This window comes from Oenanthe melanoleuca, chromosome 2 (assembly GCF_029582105.1).
Source record: "Oenanthe melanoleuca isolate GR-GAL-2019-014 chromosome 2, OMel1.0, whole genome shotgun sequence".
Taxonomy (NCBI): domain Eukaryota; kingdom Metazoa; phylum Chordata; class Aves; order Passeriformes; family Muscicapidae; genus Oenanthe; species Oenanthe melanoleuca.
In genome coordinates, this window is record NC_079335.1 from 46,380,009 (window position 1) to 46,396,468 (window position 16,460).

Here is a 16,460-nt window from a genome sequence, read left to right on the forward strand (position 1 = left end):
CTCCTTTGAAATACCTGAACATCCCCACGGTGAGATAAGAATTCAGGAGGTGGGCTTTGTCTCTGGGGCTGGGGAATGAAGAGGGTGTGCTCTTCCTGTCAAAATCTACCTACTTTTGTCCAGTTTTAAGCCTTTTGAATCATAGCTCGCATATGCTCACTAGAGGCTTTAGGTAGGCAGCTAAAACTGCCAGTGCCTGAGAGGATATATCTTCATGGAGCCAACTTCAGGCTTCCAGCCTTGCTGAAGGGGCTGAGCACATGCAGTCCCCAGAGCTGCAGGATCACTGGAGGGATGTTCCCAGCTCCTGTGGGGCACACTGGAGGTGGCTGCTGGACCACAGGTGCAGAGTGGACAAATGGAGTGGAGCCTGCTCATGTGTGGAGAGGGAAGGAGCTGCAGGAGCAAAAAATCCATCCTCGGGTGGGATGCATGCACACAACAGGGGGGCTGAGGGCTTGCACATCCAGCATGAATTCCTCCTCACCTCTTTCTTCCATCCTTGAAGTTTTAAAGTTCCTCATTGAACTCAACCCGGCTTTGAGGTTTATAGTTGTTGCTGCTGCTGTTTTTTTCACTTTATATACTATTGGATCCCTTAAAGACCCACGTTAAACCAGAAGCTCCATTTTACTGGGTGCTGCTAAAATACTCTCCCATGTTTCAGCGAGCTTGCAGGATAAGTAGACAAAACAAGGAAGGTGGCCATGCAGGAACTGCAACTGGAATGTGGCTGTTGCAGGCTCCTACTGGCTCCTGCTGGAGTGATTAAATGGGAACAGGGCCACATGGCTCCTCCCTCCCTTGAAAAACAAAAACTGTGGGCACTTGTACAGAAAACAACCCCTATTTCTGTTTGTCATTGTCTTCCTGCAGTTTTCTTCTTTGAAATCAGAGTTTGGATTTTGTTTTTTTTTAGTGTCAAAATAAGTTAACAAGGCATGAGGTTCAAAAATGGATCCATCCTTATTGAAACGAGGAAGGGGCAAATGTCCTGTTTGCTTGGAAATCACCTTAGGCAGTGGTGTAAATAAAAATCAACTTCTAACTGCAGTAGAACAGAATGACTCGTTGCTAAAAAGAGCTGTTTTAAGGTTTTCATTAAGTGACAGCAAAGATTTATCCTGTTCTTTACCATTCTGAGGCAATTTGGAATCAAGTACAGAATCACTGGACATTAAGATTTCAGAGGGAAGCTGGAAGAACATCCATCTTTGTCACAGTGTCTGTTAATTTTTAATCGCCTCGGGATAATTTTAAAACAGGCTGTAGGTTTCTGAAACATTCATGTTGGCAAGTTTGCTGGTTGCAGAGGGTAAGAAAACCCTCCAGTTCTCAGGACAGTCAGACCAAGGAGCTGGATGAGAAGGAAAATGCTGTTGACACCTTCTTAGACATGGTTTTCAGTGAGTAAGTGCACTAAATAAATAGAATATAAAGTTCCCAGAGGGACACGCTGGTGGAGTGTTTCAGAGACTCTCCTACAAGTTCAGCTTAACTGGAAATGTTTAATATCCAAGAAAAAGAAAAAAAAAAAAAAAGTTCAAATGATTTTTTTTTTTTTCTCTCCTCTTGAAAATATTCAAGGAGTGTGACTCCAAGGGGAATGAAGGGAGCAAATGGAAAACTTCTGGTGGCAGAAGCTGGATTTTTGCATTCAGCTTCGTGGCGTTTTCCGGTCTGCAGGCAACACGATATCCCATGAGCACCACACTTGATTCATTCCAAAATTTCAGGGGAGGTTTCAGAGATTTTAACTTTGGAAGATCCTCAGTGGGTAGTGCTCATTGCAGGCTGCTGTGGAAAGCTAGCAGTCAGAGGGGAGAAATAAAATCTGTGCTTGTGGTCTGTCACTGTGGGCCACCTGCATGGAGTCCCAAGGGTCTGCAGCTGCTTTTCCTGCCCCCAGGATAGGGCACAGATCCTGCCTGGATCCCCTGAGCTATGTTCCAGGCTAAATATTTGCCACAGGCAGATTTCCAACATGATAAAACACAGCCAGGCCAGCTCTGCCTCTGTTCCAGGATGGTCAGAAAAGCTGGCACAAGTGCCTGGGCTCCTGAGAAGGTGAAGTGCAGTGATTTTGGTGCCAGGAGAATATGGGTCCTGCCACCAGCTGCAGGCTGGGTGGGAGGAGGATGATGGGCAGCTTCTCTCTCCCCAGGCTTGTGAGCTGCCAAAGGCTGTGCACCTCTGATCTGGCATGTGCCTGGCTGCAGTTCTCATCACAGCTAGCTCAAGTCACAGCCCTCCCATCACAGCCCTCCAGAGGTCTTTCACTGCTCCCTGCAGCCCTGGGCCACGGCTGTGGTGCTCATGTGGGGCTGCTGCCTCCACTTCCCAAATCTTCCTGCCTGCCTTCATGTTGCAAGGTGAGAGGCTCCAGCAGCAAATTTACCTCCAGAGGAATGGCCATGGGTGCCCCACCTGCACAGTGGGGTCTGCCAGGACTGGGGCTGCCTGTGGGGTGGGGATGTCTTGCTGCCATTTCAGGAGAAAACAGCAGCTCAATCCTACCCCCAATAACCACAGCTTGCCACATGCTTGTTTTACATAGCTGATGGCAATTAAAGCTGCTGAAAATGGGTCTAAACAGGATACATTTGTGCTCTGAATGTTTTGGCAGGAAAGTTTTGTAAGCAAATGGAAATTACATAAATAGAAAGGCAATCCCTTGGCAAGACAGGTCCAAAGTCTTCTATTTCTCTGCTCAAATTGAATAGCACCTTGGTGTAATAGTTTTCATGTTCAGATCAATGAGGCTGTTGAATAAATGAAGCATTTAAGTGTAGAAGAAAGTGAGGAAAAAGAGAGATGGCATTCAACTTGAAAGACTAAAATTCAAGCTTCCTTGAGCCCCAAGAAAAGAATAAATCCATTAAGTTGTGAAGAAATAAGACTTGGAAAGAGTAAGACTTGGAAAGAATCTGTCTGATCCATCCTAAAACTTATGACAAATTTAAAAATAACTTAAAAAACTTACTTAGGGGCCAGAAAAGAAACTGAAAGAAATGGCAGTGTAGCAGGAGGGTACAGTTCTCCTGGCATGACATTTGGTACATTCTTGGTGCATCTGCAGGTGTCTCTGTTGGGGTGTTTGACACACTGGTAATTCCTTCTTCCAAAGCAAAAATGAATAATTTCATTCCAATTTACTTCAAAGTCTTTTGAGATGCTTATTTTTTGGGCCAGTCCCTCAGGAAAAAGAAAAGAAAAAGGAAATAGTTCAGAAACACAGCAAAAAGAATTAACAAGATTTTGGTTCTCTGTATTTGTGTATATGTATGTGTATATATATACTTATACATATATTTCACTTTGCCCTGTGGGCATGTAATTCCAACTAGATATAATAGGACATAATACATACACTCAAACCAGAGCAGTAGAAGGAATACATAGCAGAATTATTCTGCTGGCTGATTTGGAAATGTTTGAGCTGTCTCCATGTGGCCAGTGTGACTGTGTTCCTATGGGAACAAGCTCCTTCAAAGCAAGAGGGTTCTATAGCAAGAGTGCATAAATTCTGGCTAAAAACTTGGTTTTTAGCACAACATTAAATATTCCTAAATATGAAGCATTCTGCAATATTCTAATTAAATTCACTCATTTTCAAAACTAATTGAAATAGTTCTTTTCTACTCTGCCAATGAGGCAAGATGCAATCAGTCACATTCAAACCATCATTAGGACTGATTAGAGCATCCTAGGTAGTAAAAGCTTATTCTCACCCTCTGTGTAACCACAGTATTACTTCTTAGAGATGCAGCCTAGTGCTGCTATCCCTTCTGGAAAGCACCTTACTGCAGGAGTAATCCCATAGGCTTTAATGAGACTACTGCTTGATTTAAGTACTGTTCTGTGGGAGGAAGCACTTTGGCTTTATGTTAATGCCTGCTTTAAATGCAGATCTCTTCTGAAAAACAAGGGCTTGAGTTGTATATTTTAAGTGGTTTATGTTGTCTTAATGATGGCTTATAGTGGGAACAATGCTTCCAGAAGAAAACCCTGGAACTTCAAAGCTCTCTTGAATATTATAAACACGTCATGGGATGGGTGAGCAACTGCTTATGGGTCTGGTGCAAAGGGTGCAAAGTGAATGGGGTGACATCAGACTGGACTATCACCAAATGTATGAGTTTAACAACAGCAAGTGATGGATTTTCCACCTGGAACAGGGCAACCCTGGATTTGTGTAGAGACAGGAATGAAGCTCTGCAGAGTGGCACTGTGGAAAAGGGACAAGAAGGGCTTGGTTGATGGCAAGCTGGATATGAGGCAGCTGGGAGGGCCAGCTGTGTCCTGGGGTGCATCAGGCACAGCATCTCCAGATGGGCAAGGATTGTCCCGCTCTGCTCTGCACTGGGACAGCCTCACCTCGAGCCCTGAATGAGCACCACAAGGTATAACAGCTACAAAGCTATCAGAGAGCATCCAAAGGAAGCTCCAAGGGGAAGGACCTAGAGGGAAAGCTGTACTAGGAGGGGTTGAGATGTCTCTTGGCTTGTTCAGCCTGGAGGAGGCTGAGGGGAGACCCCACTGCAGTGCACAGTTTCTTCACAAAGGAAGATGGGAGGACAAGTACTGATCTCTTCTTTCTGGTGGCCAGAACTCAAGGGAGCACCATGAAGCTGTGTCAGGGGAGGTTTAGGTTAGGTATCAGAGAAAGGTTCTACACCCAGAGGTTGGAACTGGCTCCCCAGGGAAGTGGTCACAGCACCCAACCTGACAGAGCTGAGGAAGAATTTAGACAATGCTCTCAGGCACATGGGGTGATTCTTGGTGTGTCCTGTGCAGGGCCAGGAGTTGTACTTCAATGATCCTTGTGGGTCCCTTCCAGCTGGGGATATTCTGTAATTCTATGCTATGCCTTGAAAAGAAGGGATTCTGAGGAAGAAAACTTTCATCTGACCAGCTGATCAGAGACCAGAGTGATTGCTGCAGCTAGCTGAATTCTTATTTGAATCTATATTCTGAGTGTTCATTCCCTGATCTGAGGCTGATCAAAGGTATTTGTGCTTTGCTTTTAACTCCAAGCTGCTACAACTCCCAGCAAAGTAGTTTTTATGTCTGCAAATGATATGAGTGAAACAGAACTTCACCTGCAGTTCTTTGCCAGCAGGTAATGAATGAAAGGACTGGAAGTTAGAGGGAGACTGGAACTCTAATTTCAAGGCAAGATTGTAAGCTGGGGGAAATACACAGTTAAATGGAGTCAGAAGTCCTGTCCATCAAGAGTAGATCTGTAAATGAAACCCCAAGTGTCGTCTCCTTATGTTCCATCTGGTGCTAGGAGTGCAGAAATACCAGTTTTCTAATGGAAATAAATAAAACAAGGATGTCAGAGCTTTATCTTCCAATCAGAGTCTTATCATTCCAAGATAAAACTCTTCTTAACCATTGCTCAAATATCTTCTCTAACTCTGTTCTTAGTCCTGGTTCATCTATATCTTGTCTCTGCTGACATAGCCCTGGTTTGCCTCACTGCTGCTCTTACATCAATACAGCTTCTCTTGCAGCCTGCTTGAGGTTCTGGGTGAGACACCAACATGCATTTGTGAGTGCCATTTCCCCTGTCACCCTTAGGGAAGAGGGTGGTGAGGAGACCCTAAGAAGAAAATCCTAAAGGTACCAAAGAAAAGCTTTATGTTTAAGGCACCAGTAAAAACATCCAAGGAGGGTTTTGGTCATGGTGTGGTAGGATTGAACTTGGTGTTGAGAAACTTGAAGCACATTTCAGGAGCTGTCTACCCTGATTTATGTGGTAGTGGTGGTTTTGGCCACCTCAGCAGCTCACAAGGAGCCTTGAGGTGCCACCTCCCTGTAGGGTTTCACCTGAGTGATTGTGTATTTTAGGAGGTGTGAGCATGTTTGTGAGAAAAAAAGTAAAGAGGAACAAGCTATAGGGAAATGTTTAAAAATGGCAGAACTTCAATTAGTGTTGAAATTCCTCTTTCTTACATCAAGAAATGTCCTGATTTAAGTTTCATGCTGCTCTAACCAGGAATGACATGTTGTCACCTCTCTATTTTTTTCTTAGAATGTATAGTAAGAATTTTAGGCTGTCTGACACCTAATCAGCATTTTGGTGGACCAAATGCAGTATTTGATACTATATCATGAAGCATGCTCTGCCCTTGGAAAAAACAAATTGTAGTTTCTGTCTTCAGAACAGCCCTTACAGCTCACAGGAGAGCCACACAGAGAAAACATGGGTGTGTCAATCCTTTCTAGGCTCGATAAGACCTGAATTTGTTTGAACAGCCATCTGCTGGTCTTGAGCCTTTAGTGTTTGCTTGCCAATAGAACAAGATAGGTGAGGGATATGTTGTTTTTATTGCTCTGTACAAAGCATACCTGCATTGCAGAGAGGAGCAGGAGGATGATGGCTCATAAAGGTAAGAGGAAGACAAATGCATGTAGAGTCATCAGTCCCAGAACTTCAAACGCTCAAATTCATCTTGCAATTGTTTCTGAAGTGGGCATTTCTAAAGGGCATCAAGCCAAGTAATTTTAGGCCAAATCTGTGGCTATTTAAGGAAGTACATTACAGAGCATTGAGTAACTCCCATGAAACATCATTTTAATTGTGCCTGAATCTGTGCAGTTTTGCCCTAATGCAGAGCCAGAGAACCAGTGAGACAGGGCACCGTAGTGCTCAGTGCCAAACAGAGTGAGAGCCAAAGATCTGAGAGTAACAAATCACATTCACAGACCATCTTTCTTTTCCCTCTCTGCTTTGATATTCCCTTACAGGTGTTACAAAATACAAATTCAATAGCCTTGTGTGGGTGAACCTAGAAAGAACAAATCCCCATGTGCCAGCCTATTTGCAGGATAAACCCTGTTTTGTGCCAGGGTGTCCTGATTTGAACAGGGAGTTTCCTCTCTGCTGACAGCACCAGTATGGGTCACCAGCATTTCCCAGAGGGGGTGTTTAGAGGGGAGGAGGTGCTCAGGTGGAGAAAAATGGTTTATGAAGAGGAACAGGACGTGGCCCCTGATCTGGGCAATGCTCCCTGCTCAGGGCCCTGCCCTCCTGCAGCATCTACTGTGGCAGCACAGTGGCACTGCATGCACAGCAGATGGTTCCAGCAGTGCTGAATGAAGTCCATCAAAGCCATTCTCAACACGGTGGGACCAACTTACAGCTTTTTTTTCTTTTGTGTTTGCTGTGTGAGGAAGAAAGCACAGCCATCGGATGCTGGCCATGGCAATGCTTTCTCCTGTGCTTCATCAGAGCTTCATCAGACTGCCAGAGGAACATTATCTCTGCCCTCTCATTCTTCCTGACCAGGGCCAATGGAGCTGTTTTTCCAATGAATTTCTAGCTAGGATATTAAAATAAACTTCTCCCTGAAAGCTGCTGCCTTGAAGCAGCCACCCTGTATTTGCCTTTATTCTCTCTGTGATGATCACTGGGGTTCTCCTCCCCTGTGCAGCTGAAATTAACCCCTATGCAATCTTAGACAGCACTAATATCTAACTTCAGTCACACCATGACACTATTTGAAGGACTTAGAGGCATCCTGCCTCTGTGACAGTGTTCTGAATGTCACCCATCAGGTATATCATAACTCGAACTGGATGTTCTGCTGTGCCTCACAAATATTTTGTAATTAAGTCACTAGGCAAGAGGGTTGGGTTTTGAGTTTGTTTTGCTTTGCTTGTGTTTTAATCATCATTATTTGCACCCAAATTCTAAAGTCCATGGTTAGGGCACCTATGGTCAAATTTCCTTTAACTCTTGCTGAGGGGAGAAAATTGAGCTATGGCCTTATGATATGAAAATAAGCAAACAATCTGTTGTGACAAACTCCAGGGGGATAAAAAAATATGATGATTCAAGGCAACAATATCCTCAACCTGAGATCATGATTTTCACAAAGGCAGGGGGTAACAGCTGCTTGTTCATCAGAGGATTATATCTTCCTGCTGTTGCTGCTGTGACCCTAAATAAAACCCCTAATGCCAGTGCAGCAACATGGCCAGAGAACACAGTGATGACAGGAATAAATCCCTCCCTTCTGCTTTGGGGAGGTTTCTGTGGACAGTGTTGTCTTTCTGAAGCCTTAACTGAATTATTTTTCTTGTTAGTTCCAGAATTTGGAGATTCAAATAATCTCCCTCCTATCACTGATCCCTTTCTAGAATCATAAGTGAGGTGTTCCTGTCCTGCTGAAAATGTAATTGAAAGGCAAATGTAGTGTTTAATTCCGAGATTTTCCTGTATTTTGATTAAAAACCTCCTGGATTCTAAAGCTTAGGTCATGCTAGATATAAAAACACATGCTCATCCAAGAGCACAACATGAATGAATGCGAGCATTAAATTCTGCTGACCATTCACTTGAAATTTTTCCTGCCGCATGTGATTCCAGGACAAATATTGATTGAATAACCTCTGTGTGTGTGTGTGAAGTGTGGTCTAACACCCAGAGCAACCTTTCTCTTCCATGTCTAATCACCAGAGATAGCTGTAAGCTTCCTTTTGTATCAAAAATCTTGTTTCATAACCCAGCTCCCCTGCTCTTTGGAACCTGAGTTTCTCCGTTTGTTTGTTCAGCCAGTTGAGGTCTGCTGGGATATTTCTCTGTTTGATTTGCTTGTTAGCTTTGTTGCTGGCTGAAATGGCCCGGGGATGGTTTGTTCAAGGCTTTTGTTTCCTTTCCTGGAAGAGCTGGTGGCGGGTTTTGTTCTCCACAGCGTGGCTGCAGGTGAGGTTTGCCTGGCTGTCCTGCTCACCCGCCCGGGCAGGCGGCACCGCGTCCGTGCGCACGCCTGGGCTCTGAGCATCGCCCCGGCCTCCCGGGGTCACCAAGGGCTCTTCCTTCTGTTTGCAAAACACTGGCTGGTGTTTAACATGCTGAGTTTTGGGCCACAGCCTGTCTCTTTGCCTGACTTTCCTCACAGAGTGAGGCTGAGCCCCTGGGGCGGATGGAGAGAGAAGCGAGGTCAGGGCTGGTGTTTATTGGGACTGGCTTAACCAAAGCTGGAGAAATACAGCAGCAGAACAAAGGAGTTTGGGTGAGATACCTGCTTGCTCTCTCTCTCTCCCCCCTCTGTCTCTCTCTTAGAGATGCTCCTTATCACAGGGAAAGGCAGCAACTGACAGAACGAGAGGATGCAGTCTCAAGCTGCGCCAGGGGAGATACAGGTCGGATATTAGGAAAAAGTTTTTCATGGAAAGAGTGATAAAGTACTGGAATAGTCTGCCCAGGGAGGTGGTGGAGTCACCATCCCTGGATGTGTTTAAAAAAAGGCTGGATGTGGCACTTGGTGCCATGGTTTAAGTTGAGGTGTTAGGGCATGGGTTGGACTTGATGATCTTGAAGGTCTCTTCCAACTTTGTGATTCTGTGAATTCTGTGAATCCTGTGAATTCTGTGAGACAAGTATAATTGTCCTTATAGTCACTTTCCACATTCACAGAGTGCAGTGTATGAGGTCTTTATAGCACATGCACCTCCCCTGAAGGCTTCTCATGGGAAGCTTGGGGAAGAACTGCAGCTCCCCACTCATGCTTCTCCATACCCAGCCACCCTCCTTGTCTTCAGACATGAGCTCTGGTGGCAACTGGAGCTTGGATTTAGTTCTTTTCCATCAAAGCTACAGTAGTTCAGGCCTCCAGTTCCCACCAGGGATGCATGCATCTGTGTGTACATGTTGCTCCCTTCCAGCCTAAGAAACAGTATTATTTATTCTCATGTTAGCTAAAAATACTCATATTGGTTTCTCCTGAGATTGTGATCCTTACTTGTCTACATAAATATATATAAATAAACATGCACTAAATATATATTGATAAATATATATATCTATATATACACACACACACACATATATATATATTCCTTCCCTCCCCTTTCCTTCTCTTCTCACAGTCTGAGCAGTCCCAGTGAGAGGACAGTAACTTTCCATCACAAATGCTTTTCCTGTGACTGTTTTTGTTTTCTAAGCCTGCTGCATGAAAATAGTCATAATATTTTCATTTTGGTTGTCTGTAAATAAATAGAAATTTGACTTTCCAGAATGTGTTCCTAGAGCAAATCAAGTTGTTCTAAGATTATTCCCTTTCTAAATAATGTGCAGATAAATTAATTTAAAAGTACTGTGATGATGAACCAAAATTTCTGTTACACAGTGGTTAATTACAACAGTTTCAGTTTTGGTTGGTATTTGCTCCATTAGTTATTCATACCACAAACAAATATGCTAACAGCTTTTTGTTATATTCTCTTGGAGACCTGATTAAAACCAAATTTTAGCCTTCACAGATCCAAGCCTGGGTGGAAGTCTGGAGCTATGCACGTGCCAAAACGAGGAGACTCAGGGCTGTAGGAAACCCTCTTCCTCCCCTGCCTGTCCTAATCCAGCTGGTAAAGTCTGGTGTACAGATTTCAGCTGCCAGCAGGGCTTTTCTGGGGTCTACATCCTCCTCCTCCTCAGGAGATTGCTTTCCCTGAGGATTTTTCAAGGAAACAGTCTATACCTTTGACATTAGCTCAGCTGGTGGAAAGCAGCAGTGCCCCAAGCTGGCACTATGGCTGTCAGGGAGAAAAGTACCTCTCCATGACTGAACATTGCACCTCCTGAGTTTCTCCTGGGACCTCCAGGTGGGTCACAAGCCATTGTGATACTCTCAGCTTCTGCTGGCTGGCCTGCCCCCTCTCCTTGGCTTCAAGTTGTTGCTGGACCTCAGCTCATTCCCTCTGCTTGAGAGACCTAAAGTGAGCCCTAGGAGGGACTTCTCATCACCTGACACTTGGATTTTTTCTGCTGTGAGCAAGCATTACCAAGTCAGGCCCACAGCACAGAGGGCTCAAGACAATCTGAAAGGAAAATATGGAAATATTTCCTTTAATGCACAGCACAGGGATCCTGGTATTGCCTTGCAGCTTTAGCTCACTCCAAGCTGCACAAACATTTGGTAGCATGGCAGGATGCTGATGAACCTTGATGTTGGGGCATATGAGATGGCAGAGTCCCTTAGACATTTTGTTCACTTCCACTGAGATATCTGCTTATTTCACATGGGAACAAGCCTGTCTCCTCCACGGATGGTGAGAGCAAGCTGTATTCAGATGATGGTCCAATGAATAACCTCTGGTACAAGAAATCTCTGAACTTCAGGAAGCTGGGATGCTGTCTGCAGGAAGAACAGCTTGCTACACTTTACCTGTGTTCTTTCTCTAGACTCTTTCTTTGAGTCACAGCAGTGGTTTAGAGGAGCTGCTCTTCCTACTGCTACCTTTAAACATATGGACCAAACCTTGAAGCTGCCTTCCATTCATAAAATTCCAATCCAGGTGAAAGGAGAGGTTTGTCAGGGTCTGTCTCTGGGTGAGGAAGACTGTCCCTGCAGCATGCATGGATGCTCAGTGCACTGGTGTGGAACAGACCTTGCCAGCCCATTTTGATTTGGGTCACCATACTGACTGCTTACTTTGACCTGTGTGATTCACTGTCCATCTCCATGGCACATATTTTAGAAATTCCTCCTCCAGAAGTATGTACCTGCTGAGGGAGCAGACTGAATCCTAGGTGGAGGCTAGAGAGTTCCTTGTTCTTTTTCTTACAGCATGCACAGTCAGAGGCTGTGGTGTGTGGACCCTGGCTGGATGCCAGGTGCTCATCAAAGATGCTCTAACACCCCCCTCCTCAACTGGACAGGGGAGATGGAACAAAATATATAGAAAAGCTCATAGTCAACACTCATGTGTGTTGGGGTTTGGTTTTTTTGGTCAGTTTTTTTGTTTTTTTAGGTTTTTTTGTTTGCTGTTTATTGCTTCCTTCGTGGAAAACATTAGAAGTCAGGAATTAATGCTTTTTTTTTTTTTTTGTTTTTTTTTTTTGTTTTTTTTTTAAACCCAGAGCTGCAATTGAAGCCTCCAGCACAGGACCATATCACAGCCCCAGCTGAACATGCATCTTCTTTGATAGGACTTCTCTGTATCAATGCATGGCTTAAAAAAGGTTACTTTTTAAGGGAAAGTGAGAGTGGACCAGCTACTTACACTTAGCAATGCTTGCAGAAGAGAAACTGCCTCACTTGGGACCAAAAGGCAGACAAGGAGATAAGGCTGACCTGCTTCCACTGTGTTGTTTGTTATCCTGGTGGGAGGACATGAGGCATCACCTGTACAATTTCCTGTCTCTGCTCAGTTGGGCAGTGGGTCAGGGGCTCCAAGCAGTGTCACAGCCAACTCCAGCCTGTCATCCTAGCAGGTGCTGAGGTGACAGTTCTGCTTGATACCACAACTCAGGAGTCTGAAAGGGAATTTTAAAGGTTCTCATGGATTTTAAAGGGATTGAAAGCTTTCCATCACCCTATTTTCGGGGTTTTACTGTGCTTATTCATGGCTTTGATGCTTGGAGCAAACAGATGCTTGTTCAGAATTAGTCAGAATTCCTAGGTTTGTACTCTCTGCTCTATTCTGCCCTGTTGAGTACCCATGCAAACTGTCCCTGTGAAAAGCCTGAGCTGTTCCCCCACCCAGGGCACCTCTTGTTGATGCTGAGAGCTCTCTAGGAGAGTAAGCAGCAGTCAGAGACCATCTGCGCATGGGCTGGAGAAACTTATGTAAATATTGCTGCTTTGGGGCTGGTATTTAGAAGGTGCTGGGCTAAATGATTTATTAGTGTGCTTAGCACTGATGCTGAGAGGGTTCTTCTCAGTTGGCTTTTAACACTGACACCTCCTTATGGCGTCTCACTTACTGGAAAATTCCTGGTAACTGGATAGTGGGAGGGACCTGCAGCCCCAGGTCGTGTATCTTATGATCTTGTGCTGGAAGCTGTGCAATCCCTCACAGCATGAGAGAATGAAACCCACAGGCACAGCTATCCTGGAGGCATGGCCTTGCATTAGTTAAATTTGATGGGAGAACCTCTACACTAATAGCAGCTAAAAGTTTCTCCCTCCATAGTTGTTTCTCTAATTTTTGCATGGTGGCTGTGCAGCTGTCAGAAATTACTTCCCTCTATACAGGTCCTTGAGCAGCCATCAGCACAGACTGGGTGGACCCCATATGTCTGTAAGCCTTCCCTGTATAAGAAAACAATCCTTCATTTAGAGACCCCAATAGTCTAAAACTCAGCAAATACCAGAATTTAGGCCACTTATTCATTCCCACTGCATTCAGTAGAGCAGAGACCTGGACATGTGGGATTGGAGATCGCTGGATTCAGCAGCCCAGCAGGTAAAAACAGTCTGTAGGCACGTTGAGTGAATTCCAGATTGGCACACACACAAACCCTGTATACATGTGGCCACACAGCACAACCCAGTGCTTGGTTTCAGCCCAGCTGGCAGCTCAGCTGCTCACTCACTCCTACCTGGTGGGTGCTCAGCCACCTCCAGGAAAGCCAGACTCCATCACACCTGGTGGTGACTTGGGAAGACAAGCTCCATCAGTGTGAACATCCCTCCCTTCCTCCCTCTTGCCCCAGCTCTGCATGCTGAGCATGATGCCATGTGGTTTGGAATGCGCCCTTGGTCAGCTGGGCTCAGCTGGCCCCTCCCAGCTCCTTGTGCACTCCCAGCCTGCCAGGGTGCAATGAGAAGGCCTTGACTCTGTGTAAGCACTGCTCAGCCAGAACAAAAACATCCCTGTGTTTTCTTCTCAACACAAATCCAAAACACAGCCCTGCACCAGCTACACTGAAAAAAACCAACTCTATCCCAGTCAGAACCAGCATACCCAGAAAACACAGCACTTGCACAAGCAGCACAAAACTTCAGTCCTGTCTCCCTCTGTGTCTGATCCACACAAAGACCTGTGTGTAGGAAGTACACACAGATACACCATGTGGGCAGAGCTGTCCTCATATATCCAATCTATCCAGCTCCTACTGGCACCTGGGGGCACACGAGCCCCCAGAGGGCTCCAGCCTCACTCACTGGCAGGGACAAACATACACACAGACACACACACACACCAGGCTATGGACCCCTCCTGTAACCAGCCATGGACACCCAGCCTACGTGGCAGCTGGCCCTGGATGCTGTCTCATCAATCTTTGGACACACACACACACATGCAGACAGGTCTCACAGTGAACCCCAGACCTCACACTCTCTCCTGTGCTTGGTTTGGATCAGCAGCCAGCTCCTCCAGCTGTTTTGCAGGTAGGGATGGAGAAATATCTGGCCCAGGCTATTTCTGCCTTGATATCTGTCTCCCAAATCACCTACTCCATTTGCCTGCCAGCAGCAGCAGGGAGTCTCCACCCAGGGATGTAGCTGGACACAGTTTAATGAGCAGACAGTACAGATGCAGCAATGAGGTGCAGGGCATGGCCAGACAAGGGCACTGACTGGTCTCTTATATCCCTTAACTCTCCCCTACTCATTATTCTCCAAACCACCATGATTCCTCCCTTTTGCCACTTCTGATTCCTCCCCATAACACCCTCAAAGTTTGTTGCACCCCAAGACATTGTTCCTCTGCACCCCATAATGTGCCAAACCCCTCAGGTGAGCTTCTCCTGTTGTCTCACCCTGATGGATTCATGGGGCTGAGGGTTCCCTGGGACATTCCTGCAAAGGGCAGGGAGGGATCATGTCCCCAGTGAGGTCATCAGGGTGTCCCCACCTTTTGTCACATAACAACACTAGGTCTGGCACATGAAAGCCTTTTTGCACTCTCTGGTTACTTTGAAAGCTTTGCTTAATTAAAAGCAGAAGTTTATTCTATCTTTAGATTTTAGGGGCTGCAGCTTTGTTGACACAACAACTGTGGGCTTGGTGGTGAGATCAGGACCCCCAAAAGCAGCAATGAAAATAGGAAAGGGGAATGGTCTGAAAACACAACCAAAATACCTAATTGCACACACATAAGTAGTAAAAGAGGAAGATCTCAGAAGTACTGGCAGCAGGCCAGGAAAATACTGGAATTTCACATGTTGAAAATTCATCAAACCTCCTTGATATAAAGTTACATGCAGGCCACTTCTGAGCAATAAATGAGTCTGTATTATCCCAAAGCCTTAAAAATTTGAAAAGACTAATGAGTAGGAGCTTGGAAATCTTCCTTGAAAAATTTTTCCCTTCAGCTTCAGCCATGGCCAAGGAATAGCAGGTATTTTATGTTTTTTATTTTTTTTAGCTTTCAAAAAAATGAGAGATGTGCAGAGCAGCAGATATTCTGCTTGAGGACTGCAGAGACAGCAGCCACACACATAATTACATTATTTTATTTTTCTACACTCTCTCCTTGATATTTTTTCACTTGCATGATTTATTCTTGGCTACTATACAGCATAAATCTATACAAAAGATGTAGTTCTCTTTGTCTGAGTGCTAAAAACATGCCAAAAGAGGCAATAGGATTTAAAATACAGTAAGCCAATTTGAAGCATTTGATTCAAAGCCTCCAATTGCAGGATGGCACAAGGAAAGCTACTAGAGTTGGTTAATACAAATGGGTGAGTTTTGAAAGTGGCAGGATCTGACCAAAATTTTCTTGGAGCATCCTAAAGTTAACATCCTTCTTTGAGAAAATGGAATATTTTTCCACAACACTCCTTCCACAGGAGTTGCCCTCTGCCAATGCCCCAATCTATATCCAAGCTTTCTGCAATGGGATGTGAATTACAGCACCTTGCATTCTGATTGCTGAACTCCACCACGTTTTAGAGCATCTCGAGTCTCTTGCCCTCTGAAATAAGATTCCCTTTTCAAAACACTTCGAGTTAATCTGAGCTGAAAGCCTAAATCCAGAACTGTGAGAGAGATGAGGAATTGTGAGGGAGATTTCACCACCAGGAATGCAGGACTTTGATAGTCCTTGGCAGGCAAACATCAGCTTTGTTCCTGGAAATGGATGTACATCTAGAACTTGGAAGAGCTGAGCAAAATAAAGCAGGGTGTTGCCTCTAGGCAGCAAACTAGAGTGGCAGAAAGAAGAAATGTTTGGTTTTGGGAGTCTGCTGTGAGCCTCATAAGTGCAAGTTGCAGTTCCCTCTAGAATGGCTCAGTGTGTGCTACAGCTCATGGGTGTCTTTGCTGGATGTAAAAGAGCTGCCATGGGTTTTAGGCACATGGGTGAGAGCCCCTAGAATAGGTCATGTCAAGTCTAAAGTCCCATTTGGAAAAATAATTTGTAGTCTTTCTGGGTCACAAATGCCTCAAATCTTACTGATCCTATTCTCATGTCCTTCCCAGGTCAGTCCTAGGATAAGCAGATTCTACAGAAGTTTTCTTCTGAGAAAGCCCATGAGAGCTATTTTTATATATACTGAGTTGGAAATTGTTGACATCACAAAGGGAACTATTTTTTAATAGCAATTGTTTCAGTGCCAGTTCACATTTTCTTTAACATAAATGCCTTTTTATAAATGAACCCAGTTCTGTGAGAAGATCATACATGCAGTAACTTCAAAGAGCTGGCACAGCCTGGAAACCACCAGTCTCCACAGAATATTCCCATCTTTTAAAAGGAATATTGATCACATTTAA